The 24897-nt window shown below is 43.3% G+C and overlaps 1 protein-coding gene across 4 annotated transcripts in view; it reads left to right on the forward strand.

Annotated features, from left to right (window-relative positions):
- Positions 1–24897, forward strand: part of robo2 (roundabout, axon guidance receptor, homolog 2 (Drosophila)) — a 158657-nt gene that overhangs the window by 36120 nt on the left and 97640 nt on the right. The window lies entirely within an intron of this gene.

A 24897-nucleotide genomic window follows, 5' to 3' on the forward strand; every position in this document is an offset into this window, starting at 1 on the left:
CTGAAAAAGGTATAAATATGTTTCCTCATTGCTGTCTGTCCAGTTTGCTTTTTCTTGTCATCCACATTATTCTGTAGTTTGGCTTCAGTTGTTTTCATCGCCATTAATAACAAAATGCAGGAGGGCAAAAGGTCCATGTTCTGTCTCCAGCTGAGTGGGTAGCTATTAGACTATAGATATGTAAGTGTTATTAAGAAACATGTAGCAGTGAATGCTTAGCTGACTCCACAAATAGCCAGTGGAAGGGGTTACTAAAGGGTAAAGACCCTGCCCCATCAAAACACAAACACAAAGGGCAAACTTACACCATGTAAAATGATGACATGATAAAACAAAACCAAATTAAAACAAAATAATAAAACTTGTTTTCAATAGATATTCACATTCAGTGTGTGGATTTAAAGGTTGCACTTTTGAAAGCATTCTTTTTCTCCATAACTTTTCCTACTTATGGCATGCTGAACAAATATTTTTATGTAGAAATAGTGAGACTGTGCACCATCCATTATTAATACACTAGACGAAATGGCAGAATTTATGCCTAGTGGCTATTAGGGGACATTCTTTACCACTGATGACCCACTAATAGAGCCGCTTGCTTTAAAAAAACATATTGGTGATAATATGGCTAACAATTTAATATTTTTTTGATTCAGTGTAACATTTGGCATTGTTAGTATGAAAGGAATATTTATCCATCAGTGATGTGCACAACAGAACAGCCTGCTTGAGAACCCACTGCGGGCATGATAGTACAAGCTGAGTTGCCCACAGCAGGAGTTACTGCATTGATCTGAATTTTGATGCTCTGATTTCAACTATGAAATAGTGGTAAATTGTTAGTTTGTAATTTGTTTTGTGCTGTGTTCTCCTCGCTGCACATCCAGCATATTAATAGTAAACAACAACAATAACAAGTGTCTGTTTTAGGACATAACTGTTTATTCAGAAATCTATGGGTGTGCAGAAAGTTAAAGTTGTTGATGTTAATGTTAATTTCTAAAAAACATTCTCAACACAGCCTTGGCTGTTGCTCCTAATTAGACAAGACATCTCTTACATTTCAACAATAAGGGAAGATAAAAAAAGAGTATGCAATCATGTACTGCATATAAAGGCCTTTTTGATTCTCAAAACACTTCACACATGGATGTCTATTATCGTAGCACACACTGCTTGTTTTACAGTGTGGATGGGAGAGCAAGAGAGGAAGAATGCTGCAGTTAGCTTGTTTTGCTCTTTGAAGGCTGAAGGAGGGCATGGCAATATTTACTGAGAGAGTGCCCCCCCCCACTCCCCCCCTCCTCTTGGTCCCACCCTGCTAGGCTGGCATTTGAGCTTCACAGCCGGGGGATGTGTTTTGCACCAGTACATCTCTTCTCCCTCCCCCTCCCCCTCAATCCCCCCTCTGCAAGCCCTCTACGGACACGCTGCACAGGGACACCCACTTCCTCATTAAAAAACCAACAGCCATTAATGTTAGATGAGGGCAAGAGAAGCTGGAGGAGGGAGAGCAGGGAGAAAGAGGGAGGTGTTTTCCCCTTGATCGACTCCTAAGGATGCATGATGAATCCTCACAGACACACAGGCCGACATGCTGAGAAAGGGGAGGAGATGAGAGGCTGCAGACATTCTTCCCAAAGACTTACAGACATAATCGAGGTCTTATAAAATGGCTGCAACATCTCATAGAGACACACTATTTGTTCAAAAACACGTCTTCCTCCCTTTCTCACTTTCACACACACACACACACACACTCACTGAATATGGACGTGCCTAGTGCCATGTATAGATGGACTGTTAATACCCAATATGCCCCTGCTGTGAAATCTTAAAGCTCCTTGGAGTGGAAAAAGTGACAGAGAGAGGAGGGGTAACACCATCTCAGCTTTAAGTCTGGGGTCAGAGTGTTAAGACATGGCTTGGAGCGTAACCACAAACAAAAATGCACATGTACATCCAAATGGAATAAAGAGTTCGCAAATCTCTTCTGTTGCTATGCGTTGTTCTGTTATAAGAGTGCTGACAGTTCTTCACAGCAATTCAAGACTGTAATGGTCAATCTTCTCTGGCCATCGACCAATCTGCTGAGTCCCTCCACTCGATTCCACTTCTACCTTTCCAATTGTGATAGACAGTTTGGTCCAGAGAATCAATCCCATCAATTTTTGGATTGACCCCAGCTGCACAGTCTGTAAAGACTTGAGCACACAGGCTCAGATTTTAAATGCTAGGGCTTACTTAGATATTTACATGCTAGTGGTTTATGTATGCTATGGACTGCCTTTGCTGCGGTTAGGAGGATCATCATCGTGTGGGAGGGAATTGGGGTCATTGTTATTCCACTGTTTTTACAGAGAACCTCCAGGAAGAAGCAGAGATTACCACCCAAAGCAACGTGGGTGGACGTTTTGGATAGTGTGTGTGTAGATGTATTGTATTGATATGTTCCTGCTGCACATGTGTGTGTGTGAGCACTTTTCTTTCCACATATTCATCCAATATTATTGGGGTTACATGGAGAATTTCAGAGCCCTGATGAGAAGGGGGGGCCGTGGCTGCAGAGCTGCAGAGCTGCAGAGCTGTAGCCCTATAGCGGTGGCTGGTCTGTGGGGAGCTTACTGTGTGTGTGCTTGTCTGCAGGCCCTGTCTGTGTGCATAGGGCTGGGGGAGACTGAGCTGGAGAGAGTGGGCAACCAGAGCTAGCTGGCTGGGTAATGAATTTACTCCTGCGGCACTCTTTAAAGCATACTGTAATTACACTCATCAAAGCCAGGAAGGCCTGTCTCGCCCACTGACTCCTAGCTAAAACAAAGGCTGTGCAAAAACACCACAGCTTAATTCTCTTTCCATATTACCATACCACCGTTACCACTACAAACCACAATATCATTTTATATGTCTTTTTCTGTCTTTAGCCAGAGTGCGGATTGTAAGTCAGATGTTTTCTGTGTAAAAATGGCTTTAACAACTAATGGGCAAAAGGCATAAATATATATATATATATATATATAATACAGAAGGTCTCTCTCCATAGCACCTCATCTTTATAGATACCTGGTTCCCAATGTCCCCCTTTGACTCTGTTCTTGAATTCAACCCCCACGTTCCTCTTGCCATCGCTGTCCGCCCTCCTTGTCTCCCCTTGATCTCCTGCTTCACCTCCAATTTCTGTGGGAAAAGGTCAAGGGTGTGTGTGAGCACTTGGTTGTGTGTCCAGGACACACGCAGGGTGTGTGTGGTAAGCATACAGAAAGAAACTCAGCTGCACCTGTTCTTGCTCTGGTGATGAGAGGGGGGCATAGACAACGGCAGGAAAATTATTTCACACAGACATACACACACATGTGCACACATATTCATGAATGCGTGTGCAGTGTCACACACATACAGACATTCATTCATCTTTTTTTGCAGATATGTAATGAGATCCTTTAGTACTAAAATCATTTTACTGAAGGCACAAATAACTGTACTGTATTAATGGAAGCTTCTGTTGCATATTTGCTGTCACTGATACACATATTAGCAACTTATCATGATAATGACTACCAGCCCCAGTACAGGCAGCCCACAAGAATTTGCCAGAGGACAGATGTGGCTGACAACTGCAGGCATACCGCTATTACGCCCCTCCAGATAAGTGTGTCTCTCAGAAGATACACTTATGAACATGGAGCAGAAGCAACCATTACTTTGATCAGTAGACACTCATACATTTAGCTCATGATTTGAACCATCAGGATTCAACATCAGTGTGAAGTTAGTTATGACCAAGTCCCTTTTCATCCCACACAGATATGAGGAAAAATGCTGTGTCTATAAAGGAGCATTACAAAGGGGTGTGGTGGTGTCATGGCTGTTCAGTGTGCTACGTAATAATAAAGTTATCTCTGTAAATTCGTCCACTATGTAGTCCATAGTGAAGAGAGTAAAGACGATGATTTTGTTGTGTGTGCCTTTGTATGTGTGTCAGAGTGTGTTTAGTCTAATTACTGCAACCCCTGCTTGGTGAGGTGATTTACACATTGTTGTTCTCCACCAGGTTTTGTGCTAAATTTGAGATAAGCGCTCTCTCTCTCTCTCTCTCTCTCTCTCTCTCTCTCTCAATCTTCCCCCCACCCCAAGATAATAAACACTTTCAGTGTTTTCCTCCGCAAGGCCTTTGTGTCTCTTGAGGATTTATCATCTGCCTACAGTATTTTAGGGGTCTTAATCTCCTACTATTTGATTACTACCAGCTAATTAAACAGAGAGGATGCCAAGCAGGTGATAGAGGGATGGAACAGTGAGGTGGCATCACTCCCTGTCTGAGAGCCAATGCGTCTTTTCTCTCCTCTGTGGTCTACTTGCCACAGTCTGCTCAAATAGTCTAGGTATTACAACTTTATTGGTATGTATTTTGGTTTCTACAGTGATGTACGGTATATCCTTCTACTGAGCCAAGATGTTTTTCTTTTTGGTTAAATAGACCTAGTTATTATTTCACTTCGCCCTCGCTACTGGACTGCCGGAGGCCAGCGAGAGGGAGGACTGCTTGATTTCAAGGCTCTGCAGCTGGGAATAAGGAGCTGCTGACATCAGCATCCAAAAGCAATATTAGGGAGAAAGAAAGTAACACAGTGGAAAAAAATGCCCATAGATTTATTTCTGTAAAAATTGAAATTGGCTGCGATCCTTTTCCCCGTTTTCTCCCTCACAAAGTCCAATGTCCCTTATGAATTTTTAGCAGCAGGTACAAATCTTTAGCCGTGCTTCCATTTGGTTTGACAACTTGCCGCCCACAAGGTTGCTTAAACAGAGGGGTGAAATGATGGCACGCACACATGAAGGGGACAATGATAAATGTCACAGATGACAATGGGTTTGTCACAGCCGAGGGATGCCCTTTTCTCCAGTCCCTCAGCAGAGATGCTCTCTTCACAGGTCTCAATCCCTTGTCAAGTGGTTGAACCTGCACATCCATATGCATGCTGCTACACATGAAACAGCATGCATCTGCTTGTCGTGCTCCGTGGCTGCCCTAGTAGACAAGCAGACAGGATGTCCTTAGCCTAAAGGCCAGTGAGACAACACAGGATCTGCTGACCGGGAGAAAGGGGCCACCAAGATCCTCAGGGCACTTCTTTTAGTGTGGATGAACTACTGTATCTACTTGACAAAGCAGACTCTGTCAGCATATCAGCAGAGTGATATTCAAACCGACTTCTTTTGGCAATTCACCAATTTACTCTCCTTTGTTAATGTACATTCATCGACAGGGTAAGGATCGTAGTAGTTCTTAAGGAGGACATGCCCCTCACTTATTTCCTAATTATATTCTTTTAGAATGCAGAGGGCATATCTTTATGCTTTAATTATAATTAGACAAATCAAAACCACTGAAAAGACATCAAACTGCACCTGCTTAATCAAGCATTTATTATGGTTAAGTGTGAGCAAGAAGGCTCGTACGAAACAATGCCTATTCCGTTTTATTTTTAAGTACCATTAAAATTGAATAGGCTTATTTCTGCTCCTTCTTTACAGTAATGTCACTTTCTATTTTCAGTTCTACAGAAAATATCTGCCTGCTACTATTTTACCTCTGTGTAATCACAACCAGGATCATCTCTCATAGCTAAGACTGGTATCCATTAACCATGTGAGAAAATGGGATATAGGAACTATCTTGAAAGGGTTGATTTATTAACTAAAGGTCTAATTTTTTTCTTTTCTCAAGTTTTGTAAATAAATTATTTTTAAATTATGTTTCTGTATGGTTCTAAATGCTGCACTTTAGTGATAATAAAACCCAATATCTCAAATATGAAGTGCCACCAGCAACACTTAATTAATCTTAATTGCTTTGAAACAAGCCAACCTGCAGAATCGCCTCGTTTTTCTAAACGACTCTTCCCTGTACAATATTGCATACAACCATTTTTCCCCTGTCTTTCCTGGCGTGATGAAATGCGCTTTTCGTCGCTATCTATTCCTTATCCACTCTGTTCCACCACACACTCTTCTCTCCAGTGGAGGAAAAGCTTTCGGAGGCTGCCAGAGCAGACCCGTCATCTGCTGGCAGTCTATTTGCTGTTGTTGGTGGGGGATGAGTAATGGCAGCACCACTGTCCTTATCACCAGTCCACACACCTGCACTCCTCCCTGCGCCATACACTTAATTGCCCGGTTGCACCCCCACCCCTGCTTGAGGCCCTGATATCTGCTTATGCTTCACATTCCTGGATAGAGGCCTTATGTCCATTAGTGCCATGGCTGTATGGGATTTATAGCTTTGCATGGCAAGGAAGCTAGGAATCAACATTTCGGGGCTTGACAGGGCAGGGGATACTGTAATCTTGGTAAACTGGTGAGGAAGGTTTGAGAAGGGGAAGGGATCAGTGTACTTCTCCGTAGCAGTGAATGTGCTGAATATAAGGCGTGGTGACATTTGCCTATGACTTTCAGGGTCATAACTGGCATACCACTGAGGAAAACAATGATGACTCAAGAACCCAAAAGAAACAAACAAAAAAAACACCAAAAACAAAAACAGAAGGCATGGAGGAGTATTGAAGTGATGTCCACACATACCCAGACAGACAGTCCCAGAGTGAGGGTCACAACAAGGTGGATACAAATAGAACAAAGGGCCGTCATGCACTTACAAAAAAGGATTTGTAGTGTTCTGTCTGATCACTCTGATGCAGACCTTTCCCTTAGCTTGTGTGAAAATATGCTTTATATTTGCATACAGCCAAGCAGATCTTCCAAATCTTTGTTTACTAGCTCCATGCACCCAGCTGCAGAACATATCCCATTAATGCCTGTTGCTGTTTAAACACTGTCACCTTGTTCTACTGCAAAATATTGGGACAGAGTCGACTGTGAATGGGATTGAACCTTTCCTCAGGACTCTTTGTGTCAGTGCACTTTGTCCCTCAGTGCTCATTTCTTATTTTGTCAGTCATTGGCTTGACAAAAGAGAAGACCACAGCAGATAGTCTATGTTTCTTTATGTGGGAGGTACAAGCCCAATGAGCAGGTACTTCATGTAGGCTTTTGTTGAGATCTTTCCTTCAAAGACAACATTACTTTGGGGTTTCGAAATGTAATTGGAGAACCATTTGAAGTCCCGTGGTTGTAGATTCCTCAGGCCCTGACAGGCCTCTAATAGCCTTGTCTCTCAGTCACCAGGAGACCAGTAGATTTTGCTCATTCCATATTCAAGGCCTCGTGAAAGACCTCTCTCATGAGACCATGATTGTACCTTAAGAGATTTTTTTCAATGTGTATTATCTGTCTTTCTAAAAATTGAAAACAAATATGGGGTTACTGGCTTGGATGAGCATTTGTCTTTCCTGATAAATGCATTAAAATGCATTTGTTCTCCCTCAAATTGTCTTTTCTCTCTTAAGCTGCAAATTTCACAGTTGGCAGAAATGAATATTAGTGTGTTCATGGAGTACTTTGCTGTCCTCGAAGGGTTATTAGAGCGAAAACCTGAGACATGCAAAGCATTCCTGTGAGATTGATTGCAGACAGTTCGTTCAAGCAAGGTGCATTCTCAAATAGAAACAATGGCTGCAGCGGCTGCTGTTCTGGCCTATAAAAAGCAGCAGCAACAGCTCTAGTATCCATTTAAGAGTATTCATCCTCCTCTGAGCAAATGCCCCAGAGAGTTCCTCCATTACAGCTCCAGCTGGAGACAGTAGCAACCACAGTTATACTCTTGTCCTGCCACAAGCCTCCCAGGTCAGGAGGGTGCTAAGAGGCTCCTATTGGCAACCCACCCGTCCCCAGTGATAAATATCCAGGAGCTCACTGGATGACACCAAATTTTTCATCATTAATCCGAGCCATTATGAGGCTGTTTCCCCGGCATTGATCCCCAGGCCAGTCCAGCTGACGCAGCCCCTCCGGGGGGGAGGGGGGTATCACTGGGGGAACTGGGACATAGCCAGGCTTCCCAGTCAAGTGCAGAGTAGGAAAGTAGGCTGAATATAGATGTGATGTGTTCCTCCTGTATACTAATCACCCTGTACTGTATGTTTACATATACACACATATAAACACAGTTGAATACAGCCGGACGCACACACACACACAAATGTAAACACAAGATGTTGTGTTGGATGAAACCCGATTCTGTGTGGAATACTATGTTGAGAATCAGGGCCAGATGTCCAGGTGTTTGCTGATAGTAAAGGCTTAATTATATTCACATGGGCTGCAGAGAGACAGTTGCTCCCCATTACGTTTATAAACACACATACTGTACATACACACACCAGTGAGCCCAGGGGGGGCAGATGCACAGCTATTGTCTTAATTTCATTCCCCACTTTTCCTCGATTTGCTCTCTTTTACCCCTCCTGGCTGGCCCGGTTGAGATTGGCCTGCTGTTGCACACTCCCAGTATTCCAGAAAATGAGATGAACAGAATGTATTATATCCCACCGGGGAGAGGTAGAGCAGGGAGATTTACCTTCTTTTTACAAATGATACCAAATCAGGGAAAGGAAAGTCTGTCAGCTGTGAAATTACTGATCATCCGGGTCTTTCTTGTTTCTGCTCACTGAGAGACAGCCATAGAGACCGAGGAGCAATAAGGGGAGAATAGGATAGGAGGGTATTTTGCTCAGCATGTGTTCCCTTTCTCCTATCGTTCTCTTCCCTGTCATCATTTGTTGAGGACAATCTTGCTAAGGCTGATTGTTTCTCCACCTCCTTTGATGAAGTCAGGCACAGGAGTGTCATAGGGCTGTATGGAGAAAGTTCACCTCACCTCCAGGTCAACAGAGGGGACTTTAAAGGTCTCTCTTCCCTTTTGTTAGACAGAGGATGTTGATGTTGATTGTTTGCCAATCACTGCAAACAAACAGTCTAATGCATTAGACTTCTTTATATTTCAGCATAAATCATGAAGAGATGATGATCATAAGGTTGGTGGTGTAACAGAGTTATCTCTCGTGTAACAGCATCATCCATGTAGCTCTCTCTCAGACCAGTCCTCATCAGTGTTGTGACAGCCAGCTCGGTCAGACCAGTGTGGAGGTGGCAGAGTTGCGTCTAGAAAGGGGGGGGGGGGTCAGATGGACGAGGTAATTACTCGGATCGCTGAGCATGAAGGTGGGGCCATGGACCGCTGTCATCACCGAGTTAACAGCTGGAGGCTAAAGCCCCTTCAACAGCTGGATGATTACACACACACACACAAACGCATGCACACGATCCACAAGAATTATCCTCACCTGTACTGAAAAGAGACAAGTGGCCAGTGCTGTGATAATCAATGGCACAGCCAGCCAACTACTCTACTCTTTCTTCACAATGTGGTGCATCGTTGCTCCATCATACTGTTGATACAGTCTTAAAGGATGCATGAGAATGTGACCTCCTCCGTCTCCTCTAGTCGTCTTGTATGTTTTTGAGCTGCTGACATCCCTGTCTTGCTCCCATATCATCTCACATGAGGAGAATAGAGACATTAATGGAGATGGCAGTCCTACTGTGAGAGTTATTACTCTGCTCTTTCCCTAATGGAGAAAAATTTAATTATCAGCTAATTTGCTGTGTTGTCTCTGGTGACATGAAGTTCCCCATAGTGTCGGCTCCCATTAAATGCTCTGCTTTGACTCTTTTACTCAGACAAGGAGTAAGAAACCCAGGTAGGCACAATGATATTCTTAGGCATAGTTGCCTTTTGTGGCACATATGGCACGCAACACTGCATATGTTGGTATATTAGCAACTTTGCACAGTTCTTCATCCCTATACCAGTCTCAACTTCAGATCATATTGAGATCAAATCTGACGCAACATGAAATTAGATAATGGAAGTGAGTTTTGATAATAATCTCTCAGTGTTGACACAGTGGTGTTTTTTCATCTGTGTGCCAAGTGTTTAACATGCATTGTACTTTTCTTATTTTTCCTCTCACAGCAAATTGGACAGACTTTGTGATTACAAAGATGAGATAAAACACTAAATCTGTGAAAAAACATAATTGAGTCCCCTCTGAGAATTATACTCAGTAGACCTCTTTTTGGAAATGAGGGACATGCATTAAACCTTCACGTAGTGTATCCATTGTTATCCACTAGAAGTGTTCCATAGTGTTCCTCATTTATCTGTCTGTCTCTTCTTGTAACCACTGGGTATAATAATAGTCAGCAGCGGAGCCGTCTTCCTTCCACATATAATGTGGATGTCATCCAGTGGGACCATTAAAACAATGTGTTATGATTGGGCGTCTTGAGCAGTGAAAGGGATTGATTTCCATTTACCCCCCATTAAATCTTCAGACATCTGGCATGCCTTTGCCAGCACGTTTCCAAGTCCTCCTTTTTGTTTTCTGTTGAAATATTCAGGAGTACTTCTTGCTTCTGTGCTCTTACCATCTCCCTGTCAAAATACAGTCAACCTAATTTATTTATTTATTTGTTTAGTGTTAGGATGTGTGTGTGTTCACTATGCACTCTTTGTTAATAATCCTTTGACAGCTAAATCAAAATAAAGTGATATTATGTGGTGTGACTCCATGATTGTTTTACCCCTCAGTGTGTAAGTGCGGTTTTGCCTACCTGCATGCATGTGGTGTCTGTAAATGAATGAGTTAGTGTGCAAGTGGTTGTGTGTGTGAGTGTGCCAATGCTATTGAGAGGCTCTGCAGATGCTGATGTTGTGTTGTTGAATGTTAGCCCTGCAGGCCAAGCGTAAAGATGGAGGGGGCACATGAAAAATACATGATAATCATCCCGCCACAGTGCACACAAAAGCCTAATTGGAGACAGGGCACCATCCTTATTTGCGTACAGAGAGGCAAAGATAGAAGGAGCATCGTCATGTCATTAGGCTTTTTTTTTTTGTATTTTTACCCTAAAATACTTGGCTTTTGTTTTAGTTATAGAGCCAAAAAGCTACTCACAGTACTTCAACATTGTAGATGTGTTTATTTACGATCATACTTTTTTTTGAGTGCACAATTCAGCAGACATGAGGTATATGCTTGACTTTCCCCGATTTTCTTTTCTTTTTACCACTATGTTTAATTTTCCAAATCATTTTACTAGGCTTGTACTCCAGTTTTGCCATCTTCAGTCTGAATATTCTAGTGGCTGTTATTGTAGTCGCCCTGAGGCTCGGTCAGAAGGGGTGTAAATATATGGGTCAGGAGTGAGAAGAGTTTGGCCACCCCCATCTCTGCTCTCTCAGCCATTAGAACAAACAACACACAGCTGCTTACCCAAGCATACCTCGCCTGCAACACAATATCTTATCAGCTGAGAATCCACACAGGCCAAATCAATTAGAGCCTGTGAATATCTATGGATCTGCAGTGTGAAAGCATCAACATCCCTCCAGCTCCTCCTGAGAACAGCCAAATTAATAACTCTAAGTGGATAATGCCCTTGCTCCTATCAACATCAAAATTGAATTCTTGCAAACAGCTGAAATATAGCCAGGGCATGTAGCACTGTGGTAGTCAGCATTACAGGCTTTTGCTTTGATAGCTTGGTATCCTACGGTCCTGCTCTGCACATTAAAATTCAAAATGCAAATTCTTAACAGTATCTAATTGGCAGGGGGTGTTTAATATAAAAGTGTTCCTGGAGCCATATCTCCAGACACTCTCTGCTCAGCATTGATTCTCCACTGAGTGGCTCTGTTGAACAAAGAGACTGTGAGCAAGGATCTACAGTGTAGATGAAGAATCGTGTCAAGCAGAAACGAAAACAGAAGTCTGGTCCACTGGCTAGCTGTGAAACTGGGGACTTTTGGGGAGGGTAGATGAACCAGCAGTGCTTGTACAATAAGTGGAAAGGACAGAGTAAGTGCTTTTACATAATACATAGAAACATGAGTGCCAGCAGAGCCCTCCGCCCTCTTTTTTTTGCCCACCGACTGTTAAGATCTCATTGCAGTCTCTTATTTACGCTGTTTTAACTGCTGTGGGTCATCTATAGTGCCAGGAGCACCACAACACACTCATTCAGAGGGTCCTTGTGTTGGCACCACTTGTTCCCATTCACATGGACTCTGATGGCATGGGTGGGAAGGTTCCCTCCTCTGTATAGTCAACAGTATTTGAAGCAGCAGTGCATCGACACTGACTAATTCAGTTGTTTGTCCCTTGAGTTTGTTAAAGTTAATCTGGCTCTGATTAGCTCTTTTAATAAGATAAAGTGTCTGCTCTCTGGAGTGGTTCATTCCTCCCAGGGAACAGGCTTCTTTCCATGTTGTACTTTCCAAGGACTTTATACCATGTTTTATACCCTATCATAAATTTAACTCAACAGTGACCCTGATTCACACACCACCACCAACCTTATCCATTTCAGTCTGTTTTGCTCAATGAAGTTTTGCTCATTTCAAGGTCAAAGACTTCCTGATTACTTGTCCACCTCCTTTCTCTTTCTTCTTGCTAAATCCCCCTGTCTTTATCTCTCTTGATGTCCCGTTTGTCCTCCTTCATTCACTTCATCATTTCACTCTTCATCATGAGTGGATAGTCAGAATAAGTAGTTCTTGTCTTTGTGCATCTCCAGTACGTCATCCACAATGGCCCTTAAAACTGCCAAGAGAATGTTTTTTTTCAACTCTTAAAAGCCACAGCTTGGACAGCGAGGGCACTGCCCTCTCTCTCACAATGTCAAAAGAGAAGTAGTGGCAAATAACTAAAGTGGCAAAAAAGCGGCAAACAAGCTGCCACTGAATTTGAGACAAAATGTTAAGATGTATAGTCAACAGCTTCAAGAAAGAGGAAGGGCAGCAACATTTGCTGTGAAATTGCAATAAAATAATTGGTGAAGATGCAAGCTTTTGTTTGGCATCCAAGGTTATTTATTCAAATATCACACCTCAAAAATGTTCCCAGTGGTCTTTTCAAATGTTTGAAACCTGCAAATAGTTAGGTTAGCAGTACTGATTTTCTCACTAACAAATTCAGCAGTGTTTTAAAGTGGTCAATGAGGCGGATGAGGGGTTAAGAAAGCTGCTGTCTATCCTCTCCTTTGTCCTCCTTACACAGCAATGGAACGTGAAGTTATTTGGGTCCACCGATCTGATAGAAGGGGGATGGGGTCAGGTAATCCACTGGCCTGCCTGCAAACACTCTTTCATGCTAGACTGCCTTTCAATAAATAAGAAATGTTGTCTCCCCCACCAATATAATATTAACCTGATCCCCCCCGTGGAGAGTATAGGGGTACCTCCTGGGTTAGGGCCGGTAGAAAGGCCTCCAGGCCACACTGCTAATGGATACACACGTACACAGTGTTTGAGGATTAGACGAAAGCACATCTAGGGGGAATATAGCCCAGCAAAGGAGAGGGGGGTTGTTGAAAGTGAAGGCATCTCATTTCTAGTCATTTCAACACCAAGTCACCACCTTATCTTTACCTAGTGGTCATGGAGTTCACAATGCATAATCAACAATAATGTAATGCTTAGTGAAATAAAAATATGTTTCTCAGTGAAAAGCTCAGACAGAAGGGAGCTGATTAAAATGACATGTCTGTGATGAATCATATGGACATACAGAGGCACAGAAAGCTGGAGCTAAACTGTGGAACAAGCCGGGGTGGAGGGATGTTGCAGCCCTCTGTAGCAGTGGCTTCACGCTGTGTTTACCGTTGAATCCCTCTCACTTTTTCTCATCCTAAATTCACTTTTCTCCGGGAGACAATCTATTGGTCACAGTCTAGGAGTAAAGCAGCACAGCTTAGGCCACAGAGGATGAGCTTCATCCCAAACAGGTACTACTGGACACACACTGATTCAAACTCGGTGCCAAATACCAACACTCTCATCCAACCGATTCAAATCATTTGGAGAATTATACAAGATAAAATATTATGCTGGAGACACAAAGAATAATTGCTAATGGTGGCTTTAGAATGGCCTCATTCTGGAAATGAGAATGAGGGTGACAGAGAATATTTCAAGTCTTTATCTTGAGCTTTCATTAATGCAAGTTTAATGGAAAGGATGCTGAGAGAGGAATGTTAATTATCACCATTCATTTTTCACAGAGCACAAAACCGAGGATGGTTCCACCGGAACAAAGATGATTCAGACTTCTTGTTCTCATAACCTGTGCTTGTGTGTTAAGGTCGCCCACAATTGACTGCTTATAAGAATCCATGTCACAACATTCAACTCTTACTTTTGGCGCAGAACACAGCTTTTCATGGTCGTAGTCAATCAATAGTCATGTAGAATATTGATCTACTCTGTAAGCAACGAGAGTACAAAATCTTAATCCTGTATGTTTTATGTATATCTCGCCTGGGTTCTAGTGTATGGGAAACTGATCTGAAAGGTTGAGTTTGTGTCTTGGTCTGTAGAGGAATGCAGATGTGGTCGTGAATGCAGAGTGGATGCACCATTGTTCACTATGTGGAACTCGTCTATAATTTACAGGGTCTCCACCCCTCTCCGTCACTAATGGATGGGGGTGTCTGCTTGGAGACTGTGCAGTGCATTGAGATAGGCTAGAGGATTGCCTCTTGAAGACCCCCCTCCCTCCACCACCACAGATGAAGAAAGCCCACTTCAATTTGATGCACGTCTAGTCCACACGACGGGATACCAAAGATACCGAGACAAATCTTGAACGCAGCTCTTAGGTTTTAGGTGGGTCATATCTCGTACGGGTAGATATTTGAAAGAGGGGTGATGGAGTTAGGTAGTAGGGGGTGTACAATGTGGAGTGTACACAGATCATTACCGTCCCTTATAGCTCCAGGGCTCGTCATGCTGAAGGCAGGCAGATTGAAAGGGCTAATGGGAGCCAGGGTGATGCTGTGTGGAGTAATTTAGTGCAGAAGGCGTGGTGGTTGAGAGAAAGGGGGGGGGGAAGGAGCTCTTAATCCTCATCATAAAAAAGAGATATACCGTTTCAGTTTTGTGTGGGGGAGCACCTTCGATACATTGAGGACAGGTGCTCAGCTGAGAGAATGATGTAGGTCACTGCGGCCCCTAGGCTATATTGAAATGACTGTATGCCGAAAGCAGCCTATTCCTTCCTGTGTTGTGTCAGCTCAGAAGAGAACAGCCTTTGTTGTTGGCCTGTTCATAGCCTTGACACCAGATGTGAGTGTCAGCCACAGGATGAAGAACAGCTGCTGTGGGGTTAGAATGGTATGGCTTGGATAAAAATACTCTGCATGTTTGCCTGTGAAGTTCAGTGGCCATGGTGATAGCATGTAGTGGCCGGTATGGTTAGGGTGGTTAGGCTGGGCTGGGTTAGACTAGAATTTGGGCTGAGTTGGATTGGTCAGAGATATACAGGACTAGCACAAACGGCAAGCGACACCATGTCCACTGATGCCATCTGAAACACATCACATAGTAGCTCAAATGTTACAATGCACTCGCTCTGACAGACGTTCACTTTCCTATTATTCATTTATTTGCTCTCCTCTTAGATGGACTAACCCCACTCTTCACTTATTTATACAGGGAGACACAGACATTTCTCTCCTCCTGCCAGAGGAAGCATCAAGAAACAGGGGTTCCATCCAGATAGCTTTAGGCAGAGCCGTGTGATGAGAGCCTGATGAAATCATTGTTTGAATCTGAAGGACACAGAGGAAGCTGTCTGAAACAGTTAGAATCAATTTAATTTGAGCTTTGGGATCAAAGGCAGGCCTCTGGGCTGCTCAGTATTTTTAGTGCTGCCTTTAAAGCCATCAGTCATTTTCAATCCTGATTAACTTATGGAAATCACAAGCTATTTTTGAGGTGTTAATTCTCATTAGATTACTGATGGGAGACGATGACTGATGCATAAGCACGGTGATGTTGACTAAAATTCAACTGGACCTTCAATCAGATCTTTTTATACATACACAATACAATACATTAATTAAAGCTCTGCGACTAGGTAAACTTACATACTGTAGGCCCACGTAGTTTTTAATGTTTAGTGATGCCGCTGCTCATAAGATATCTACAGTAGTGGGATATGCCCTCATACAGTATCTAGGACTTTGCGAAAACTTATCTTATTTTATACATAATATTCTAGGTATTGTACGTAGTCTTTCCAAAAGCTAGATGTTGTGTCTGACCTATTAAGAGGTGGCCTGAGGACACGGCACTCAGGACCGACCACACAACTGTGGACAAAGCCACTGATAGAATCTACGCCTCCTTTGAGAAGACCAGAGGCATCATTGAATGTGTACATGAACCCTGGAGACATAGAAGTGTATTAGTATTTATAAAAGCAAGAGAGTGAGCACACTCCAGTGCACCAGGATTAGCTAGTGTGGCCTGTTGGGCAGCCTGCTGTTTTCTGCATCATTTCCAACCAGGGTGTTTTCAGAGGAAGATTAGGACATGGCCAGATTGTGCAGTAATTGGTGGAGAGAGGCAATGGCTCCCTATGATCCCATCACACTCTTCACACCTCACTGGCACTCCCCTGAGACCAGTGTCATAGAGATAGCAGTGAGAGCAATATGTGTGCATTTATGTGAGTGTATGTGTGTGCGTGTATTTGTATAGGTTTCTGCATTCATGTGTTTGTGTGGCAGAAGTGAGGGGTGCAGGTAAAAAATTAGATTTTCCTTTTTACCTGGTACTGTTTTAATTTGTATCTTTCACTCATAAAAAACAGCACATCACAGATGTCTGAGATGTTGGTGTACATGAATGGAAGCTGTCAGTCCTGGAAGTCTGTTGACCTGTGCGCCCGTCCTGGGGTTCACGCCTGGATATGCAATCTTTCCTCAGCTAGCTCCCATTGGCTTTTTTTCTTTCCCGCTTTTGATCTCAGACGGATAAATTCTGCCTGGCTGCTCCTCCGTCAGAGGAAAACCCAATGGTGGGTTAGGCAAGGTCATGTGGAGAGAGGGACAAAGTGAGGGTAGGAGACAAGGATTGAGAGAGAAGTGACAGAGAAAAGCTGGCAGCAAAAAAAAAGACAAGGCACGTTTGGCCCATCTTATTGTTGAAAATCAAACAGAGCAGACCCCTTTTAACACCAGTGCATTATGCTCTATATTCCACCCCAGTCAAACACACACAAAAAGATTTAATGTTAAGACTTTCTTTACAATCAAGTGAACTTGCCAAATTCCCTGTTAAAACAAGTGGATCAGAGAGATTAGCAGACATAATACTAGTAACAGGCTAAGGCAATATGCTCCCTGATACCATCTACCTCAGCTCTCTTATCTGGACTTTTCCCTTCCTTACCTGCCAGCCCACATAGCCTGTCCTTATGTATATTTGCTCAGTGGTTAAAAAGACACCGAGGCCACTGTCAGGTTATCATCCAGTGGGGCTCTTTATTTATTTACTCGTCAATCCTTTCTGATTCTGCTCATGTCTTCCCTCTTTCACTGACTCTGTTTTCTTTGAAGTAGGTCATTTTATAGACGGGGAAAGGTCATTCTCTCAGGCTCCCTTGTGCAGTGTGTCGCTCTATCTATCTATCTATCTATCTATCTATCTATCTATCTATCTATCTATCTATCTATCTATCTATCTATCTATCTATCTATCTATCTATCTATCTATCTATCTATCTATCTATCTATCTATCTATCTATCTATCTATCTATCTATCTATCTATCTATCTATCTATCTATCTAAACTTGGCCAGATGGAGTCAGTGAAGGACTGGGAGACTGAGAGGAAATGTTATTGAGCAATGCTAATATGCAGATAATGTCGTTAGTGCTGTGCAGTGGCACTGGTGGAGAATGCGTGGCTGCCAGGGGTCCTCTGCTCTGACAGGCCTGTTGACAGACTGTGTCCACATGTATATATGTGTGTGCATTTATTTTGATTAGGGGGTTGGGGGCTGCTCAGCTTTGTCACTCTCTCAGCACCCGGCCTTAAGGATTGGACATATTGCCACATGCTATAATTTGCAGCATACAGACACAGAAAAGTATTTTTACACACACACATACACACACATCATTACAGACATGAAGACCATTTGTGCGGATGTACAAAGGTTGTTGCTTGTGATTCAATAAATTATAATCAAGAATAAGAAATGTCCATGAAAATGGTCCCCTTCCTAGCGAGTCATATTTAGTCAGACAAAGGTTGATCATTTCTTCACTTCTCCAAATCACAGCAGTTTCCTTTAAGGTGCCTTAGTTCAGTGTTTATTCTTACCAAACATTACTTTGAAGGTTTTGCAATTTTGTTGTTGCATTTGTTTTGGAGTCTTTTGTGGTAACAAGTGTGCAAGCTAAGTGCTGCAGACGTAGGGGGAAGACGTAGGGGGACGCAGACACAATGACCACTTTTGTCTGCTGTTTTAAGTAGTGATCTTTCTGCACAGCTACAGACATGCAGGAAGACACAGTAGGTGTGAGGTGAGGTGGAGGTTTGACCTAACCACCACCAGCTCCTTCTCCCCTCATCAAGTCCTCCTCCATCCTGACTGACATCCCTCTATGGGCCTGTACCCCCAGCAGCGATGGTCAATAAACCCCTGCCTCTTCAAAAACAATCACCCCCAGTCCATGCTCAATCCAACAGCATCATGAATAACAATTAACACCCTCCAAAAACAGCAGTAACCTCTGATAACTCCAGTCTATCTGGCTTCTGGGGTGTATTTGCATTAATGATTTCTCTGCCTTCCTCATTCTCTCTCTGTCAGCCTGATCGCTTTGTCCCTCTGCTCTTCTCAGTGTATCTCTTCACAGGCTCTCTGTATATTGGCTAGTCTATGTCCCCCTTTAAATGTGTATCTGACAATTAGATAGATGGCTGCAATGCAACGTAGCCACAAAATGCACTGATGAAAGCTCTTTTCAGAAAAAAACCCCTCTATTGTGTGCCAGGAAAGTCCACTATTAAACAATATTTGGTATTTCAGATTGTGTGTAAATCCAGTCTGTTCCATTGCACAGGTAAAGAGACAGCATTTTACAGTGAACAGAAAATACTTTCTCTCATGCTGTTTTTCATATGTATGAACCCCAGTGCTCTGCCTAATGTTTTCCTCTTGTCTCTTCTCTCTTGTTGCTGCTTCTCTTGCCTGATGGCGTCGTCCTTTTCCAAATCTCGTCATTCAGGTGAGTAATTTTTGGTCCTATTTAGTCATTCCATCTATTGTAGAAGAAAATGCTCTTACATCTGATTGTATTTTAGAGTGTCCTCCTCATATAATTTCTTTATAATGTGACCAGACCGTTCAGTAAGGTTCATGTTCCTCTTTGCTCATCATAAATCATTCCAACCATGCGTAAATGCAGTTCCTTCGTTTTCACTGCACTCATATTGTAACACACTCAGAAACACACACAACCATGTAACCACATACAGTATGTGAACATGCAGACATGCACACCTCAGTCACACCTATACCCATAACTGCTGTCTGAATAAGCTAATGGGTACTGACATTTTCCCAAGGGATCTGGCTAAAATAACTGTGATATTCCTTTGAAGGCCTCTTTAGAGTGCAAAGTAATGAACACTTTCAGCATGGAGTCTGCATTTTGTGCTGTCAAATTGTCGTACAGTGAAGTGAACAAAATGGAATTTGGACTAGCTTTTCAGGGAGCACATTCCCCACACTCTTCACTTTGTTGTTTTTCCAACTTTGCTCATCTACCTCAGGTACCTGTTTTCCCCTCCTTTTATTTCCTCTTCTATTTCTCCTCCTGCCTTTAGCATCTAATTTCCCCTCCCTATCCTTGTTTCCATATTTTTCCCCTCATACATCTCCCTTGCTCCTTCTTTCTTCTCTCCTCCTCCCCTCTATCCTTGTCTCCATATGTTGTGTCTGGGCTCGTTTACATGGCTGGAGGAAAGGAAAGGAGAGGAGAGGGCTAGTCTGAATTATACATGCAGCAGCAGTAGTGCACCAATCCAGTCGGGACCCACCAGATGCTTGCCCTCCAGATTCTCTGCTTTTGTCTCTTTTGCCTCTCTTAACATTCACTTGTTGTATCTGTATCTTTTCTATTGTCCCTGTTTGTTTTAATGTGAATCCATTTTTAGTAATTTTAGAATGGTCACAGCATTTATAGTACAAGGACGTAGTTTTTGAGAAGAAACTAGGCTTATGTTTGCCTTGCGATCAACAGCACGGCACATGACTGCAGTTCAGCAGGCATATAATTGTATTTCCTGTCATAATACTTCCCTCACTCATGTTCCTGCCTCTCTACTGGGTCCTGGGGTTAGTGGCTCCTATTTCTTAGGTGAACGTAATTAGAACCCCCCCCCCACTCCCCATCAGACGTGTGTGTCTGCTGCATATGTGTATGTGTACCTGTATGTGTGACAGGGAGATTTACATGCTGTAATGATTAGGGATCAGGGTGAGGACAGGGCCTGTCAGCACCCCTAATGAGAGAAGCCCTGTAGCCCGGGGCCAGGGTAAAGAATAGGAGAGGAATATGGATGGGGGGCTGGGGGTCGCACTCAGCAGTGGGGGGTGTCCAAGGCGACAGAGGCTGGCATCTGTCTTTGGTGACACTGCCCTCATCGCTAATTCACAGCACCCATCCTACATTCCTCTGTACAGAAATGATATGGCTCCAAGACAGAGGAGCCTCTACCCTGTTGAGGAGGACTACTGATTAGGCCTATTAGACTCTGTGAGGATTGAAGCCTTTTCACTCAGGCACACAATGCCATCCCGCTGTCTCAGGCCTGCTAAATTATTCTGCTTATTGATTTAGAATTCAGCTGTAACAACCCCATGCTGCATAACTGGGTTTGGACTGAAAAAATATAAATGAAAAAAATCAAGGATCTGGAGTGACTTCTAATGATTATAATTTATTGGGACTTACCAGTAGTTGTTTATTGATTTCAAATAGATGCAGGCAAGCAACAGTTTTATGTGAGGGTATTTTTGTTGTTTGTGTTTGCACCGAACAAGACAGAATCCCAGGGATTAGTTGAGTCTTATACTAAGCCTCTAAAGATGCCCTGTAGACCTGAGTAGTTTCTCTACACTCACCTCGACCTGAGGGACTTTCTTCTCAGCTCTGCATTAGTGTGAGGTGCTGGTGTAACATCACATCTATTTTCTACCTCAGGCGCTCAAGCCAAATGTGTTTAAACCAGAAATGGCAAGACTGACCTCCACACTGCCTCTTGTGCCCCAGATACACTTAGTTGGACTCCACTACCAATCTGCTTGCCTGCGCACACAATTCACAATGAACAGATTTGAATCAGCTTATAACAATGTGATCATTAGTCACATCAGACTGAAATACTGAATTTTGTTACTTCTTTTGTTATCAGAGATAAGTGCTGCAGGGTCATCAAAATCTCCCCAATACTCTTAATGATAAAGTTGACAATATGTAGTGCATTACAGCAGGCCATTGACTTGACCTCTGACATCAGAAACATCCTCAGGGCATGCCCTGGCTGTTGGGAGATCTCCCATGATACACTGAGGCCACTCTCTGTCCACACATGTTGCAGTATGGCTTCGCTAAAGGCCATTGATAATTCAGCTAATGAGCGTGAGGGGATGGCCAGGATTAACCCTCTTTAGCATCCCACTGTCTATCTGCCTGTCTGGCTCTGCCTCACTGAGCCGCTGCAAAAAGACAATCAATAGCCCGAGATGTGTCACACAGAGCTACTGATGTGATCCACCACAAGAGCAAAAGAAAGCATGTTTTGCTAACAAAAAAAAAATAACTCTTTGTGCATCAACAGTGTCATGCAGCATTTCCAGTGCACTACATAGTGGCCTCTGAGGTGGTCCCAGTTTGGATAAGCACAAGAGAATCTTTTGCAGAGAGCAGCCCAGTGTTGCCGCATGCAGCAGGCAGGGCCCTGCTCGGGGATGTGTTCTGGGCATGGCTTCACCACATCAGTAGAGCAGGACTCATCCAGCAGCCCTTCCTCCTAGCTCCTCTCCACCTCCTTAACCCAGAGACCAAGCCCAGGCCCTGCCTCCATTGCTCTAATTATAACAGGAGCTCCACAATCTGTAATTTATAAGTCTAAAACACTGTAATTAACTACAGCTTTTATGGGGAGTCATAAATAATGCCAGGCCCTTTTTATAAAGCTAACTTCTCTGCCCTTTCCTTGCCTGCTCTGGGTTTGTTTCAAGGTAACATGGGGAGACCTGGGATTATTATTCAAGCCACCCACCTCATTCAACCCCATAGCATCCCACTCATGCAGACAACCTCAAAGACTTTTTGAGTTTTTCTGACTGGTATGGGGGATTTTGTGGGGTTACCCAACAACATTACATCAGAATATCTTGTCAAGTCCTGCCAGTTTTGGGATGTTTGACTCAGGGGTTGAGGGGCTTGAAGGTTGTTGGCTTAATATGTCTCTGGTGTTTCTGGAAATGTTTCTAATTGCGGTGAGAGATCCCTCTGAATGATCCTGATATACTTGTCTTTAGAATAGTGATGTAATTAATGACTCTAACAGAGCAAGACAGAAAACCACAGTAGGCCAGGAAAATGTTACCATATGGCTCAAGTAAAGACAGATTTCTCTATAATGCCCCGAGAAAAATATAGGATACAGTGACGACACACATGTGCACATTTGTCAGGTTAACAGTTAAAAAGAGGTTATATTTTGTGTAGCTGCTATATAGTCTTGTGTCTGTGTAGTTAAAAAAAAAATGGACGTTTTACTTGTGCAGTAGCAGATTTTTCCAAGGTAGCTGAGATAGTCAGATATGCAGGGGGGATGATGATGCATATGGATGATAGTTCCTGCTGTAATCAGCTGCATTGTCTGACGGCTGTTTTCCTCCATGCCTGTTTGGGTGGCTGGTGATTTATGTGGTGATCTTTACATTCAGTCCTTAGGGAGGGACAGCCACCGAACAGGCTGGAACAGCTCGACTCAGCATTCTTCTCCTGTCACAACCAGCCTTCCAACTTGTTCCTCGGTCTACACAAAACAACCCGTACAAGGAAAAATGACCACCTCCATCCAAAACAGGCAAAAAAAATCTCTCTGTTGTGAATGAGAAAAGGTTAACAAAAGTGAGATACATAGTGAGGCACAAAACAACAGCAAACAAAACAGAGTATAACAAAGCCCATTGCAGAGGGGTGGCAAAGAGGTGAAGTATGGGATAAAGAATAGGCCAATCTGGGCACAAGGAAAACTCTCAGCACCCACTCCCCAGGACTCAACAGACAATAGTCCATCTGCTGGAGACACACAGGCGCTTTCAGTCTGCAGAAAAGCCCCCTCGTTTGGATTCAGCCTCCAAGTATCTTTCTCTCTCCTCCCATTCGACCACCCAGACACTGCCGCCGCCCCATCTCCCCACTCTCGCACATCACACATATGCAGGAGATGATTATAGTCCTCCCTGTCTTACGGCCCTGCCTCCAGTTTTTTTAGTATCCACTGGAGACAGATCCTACTGATAGTTCAAGGCAGACAGAGGCTCTGTTCTATTGCTGCTTAAACCCTTCTCTTTAGCAACTATTCAGCTTGGAATCAATTAATCGCAAGTCTGCTTGTTTAAAAGCCTGCAGGAGGGATTGTAGTTGAACCAGCATTTTGGTTTTTTTCCAAGAAAATGCGCAGCTGAGAATTCGGTTTTAGGTGTTATGAAGAGCTAAATAGAATACTGATCCACTCCACAGTCTGTCTCGAGAGATAAAAAGAAACCCTTAAAAAAAGATTTTTTCCCTTTTGAAGATGCATATAATGAATGTGCACACATATGTCTGTCTGCTTGGCAGTCTGTGTTTCTCCTCGGTTGTTTGTGCCTTTGTGTGAGCAGTGCTGTGGCTGGGACTGAGTACGGTCCTCAGTGGAGCAGTTGGGCCTCTTGAGATGTGGCTCTGGGGTTTCCTGTGCTCCCTTGCTACACCATGGTCTTTAATGACAATATGGTGGCCCAGGCAGTGGCAGCTCCTCTGAGAGAGAAAGACGGAAGGAGGTGGGGTAGGGCATGGGCTGATTAGTGAAGAAGCCAAAGATGTTTACCAGGCTTTACTGCTCACTGTTTTAACCCCTATCAGGCTCTCCATGGAGATTAGGCTTTCATTTTGACTCTACCAGAGTATATGCGGCTTAGCTTAACTTAGCTTAGCTTTCATCAACTTCACTGATTCCTGATCCATTATGAAAAAATAAATACACTTTGTTTTTTGTTTGCAATCATTAATTTGACAACTATAAAATTTGAATTCAGGTCAGGAGTAACCAATGCCTCTAACCTCACTTGCTCTCCGTACCATCCACCAGGCTCCTAAGGAGTCCTGGGATGTTCTGGCCTGGATTCCAAATCTTTTTAGAGGGTTTACGAAATGGGTTTTAGTCTTAATATGGTTGGCAGTTTGCCAGTGGCCCAGCACTGATTCTGTTTAGGATAACTAAAGTAAATGCATGTGTGTGTGTGCATGCGTGTGTTTGTATGTTCTTGTGGATGTTTCGACCAGAAAGCTCTTGACGTGAAGTAGATGTTAATCCTCCCTCTAACTAAGCTGCCAGCTCTTGGGTATAATTTGAACCCATCCAATCTAAATCTCAGCGTGCCTCTTCACTAAGTGGTAGGTTGCGGACTGCAGTTTCCGTCTGTGCGTGGCAGCTTTTCCTCTGATGACATAATGTGTTGACCCTCCTTCTTGTGTTCCACGCATTGGGCTGCTGGTTGTACAGTCACGTAATCCGGAAATGAGTAAGTGGCAGGGAGTGGGGATGTTCTCTTTAAAGCTTAGCTATCTGCCTAGCATAGATGAGAGGGTTCAGTCTAGGGATGAGAGAAGCTCAGCACATCCCTGTGGTCTTACTCCTGCCATAGCCACTTTTCAGGGACAGGCAGAATGGATGCTGGCAGAGTAGAACAAGTCTCCTCCTGTTCCTGCTTCACACTAGTTAACCACAAATGACTCTGTATGGCAACACACACACCTGTGGAAACTGCCTGTTGGACTGCTGGTTTTTTGTGTTTACC

Source organism: Pempheris klunzingeri, chromosome 4 (assembly GCF_042242105.1).
Source record: "Pempheris klunzingeri isolate RE-2024b chromosome 4, fPemKlu1.hap1, whole genome shotgun sequence".
In the NCBI taxonomy this organism is placed as follows: Eukaryota; Metazoa; Chordata; class Actinopteri; order Acropomatiformes; family Pempheridae; genus Pempheris; species Pempheris klunzingeri.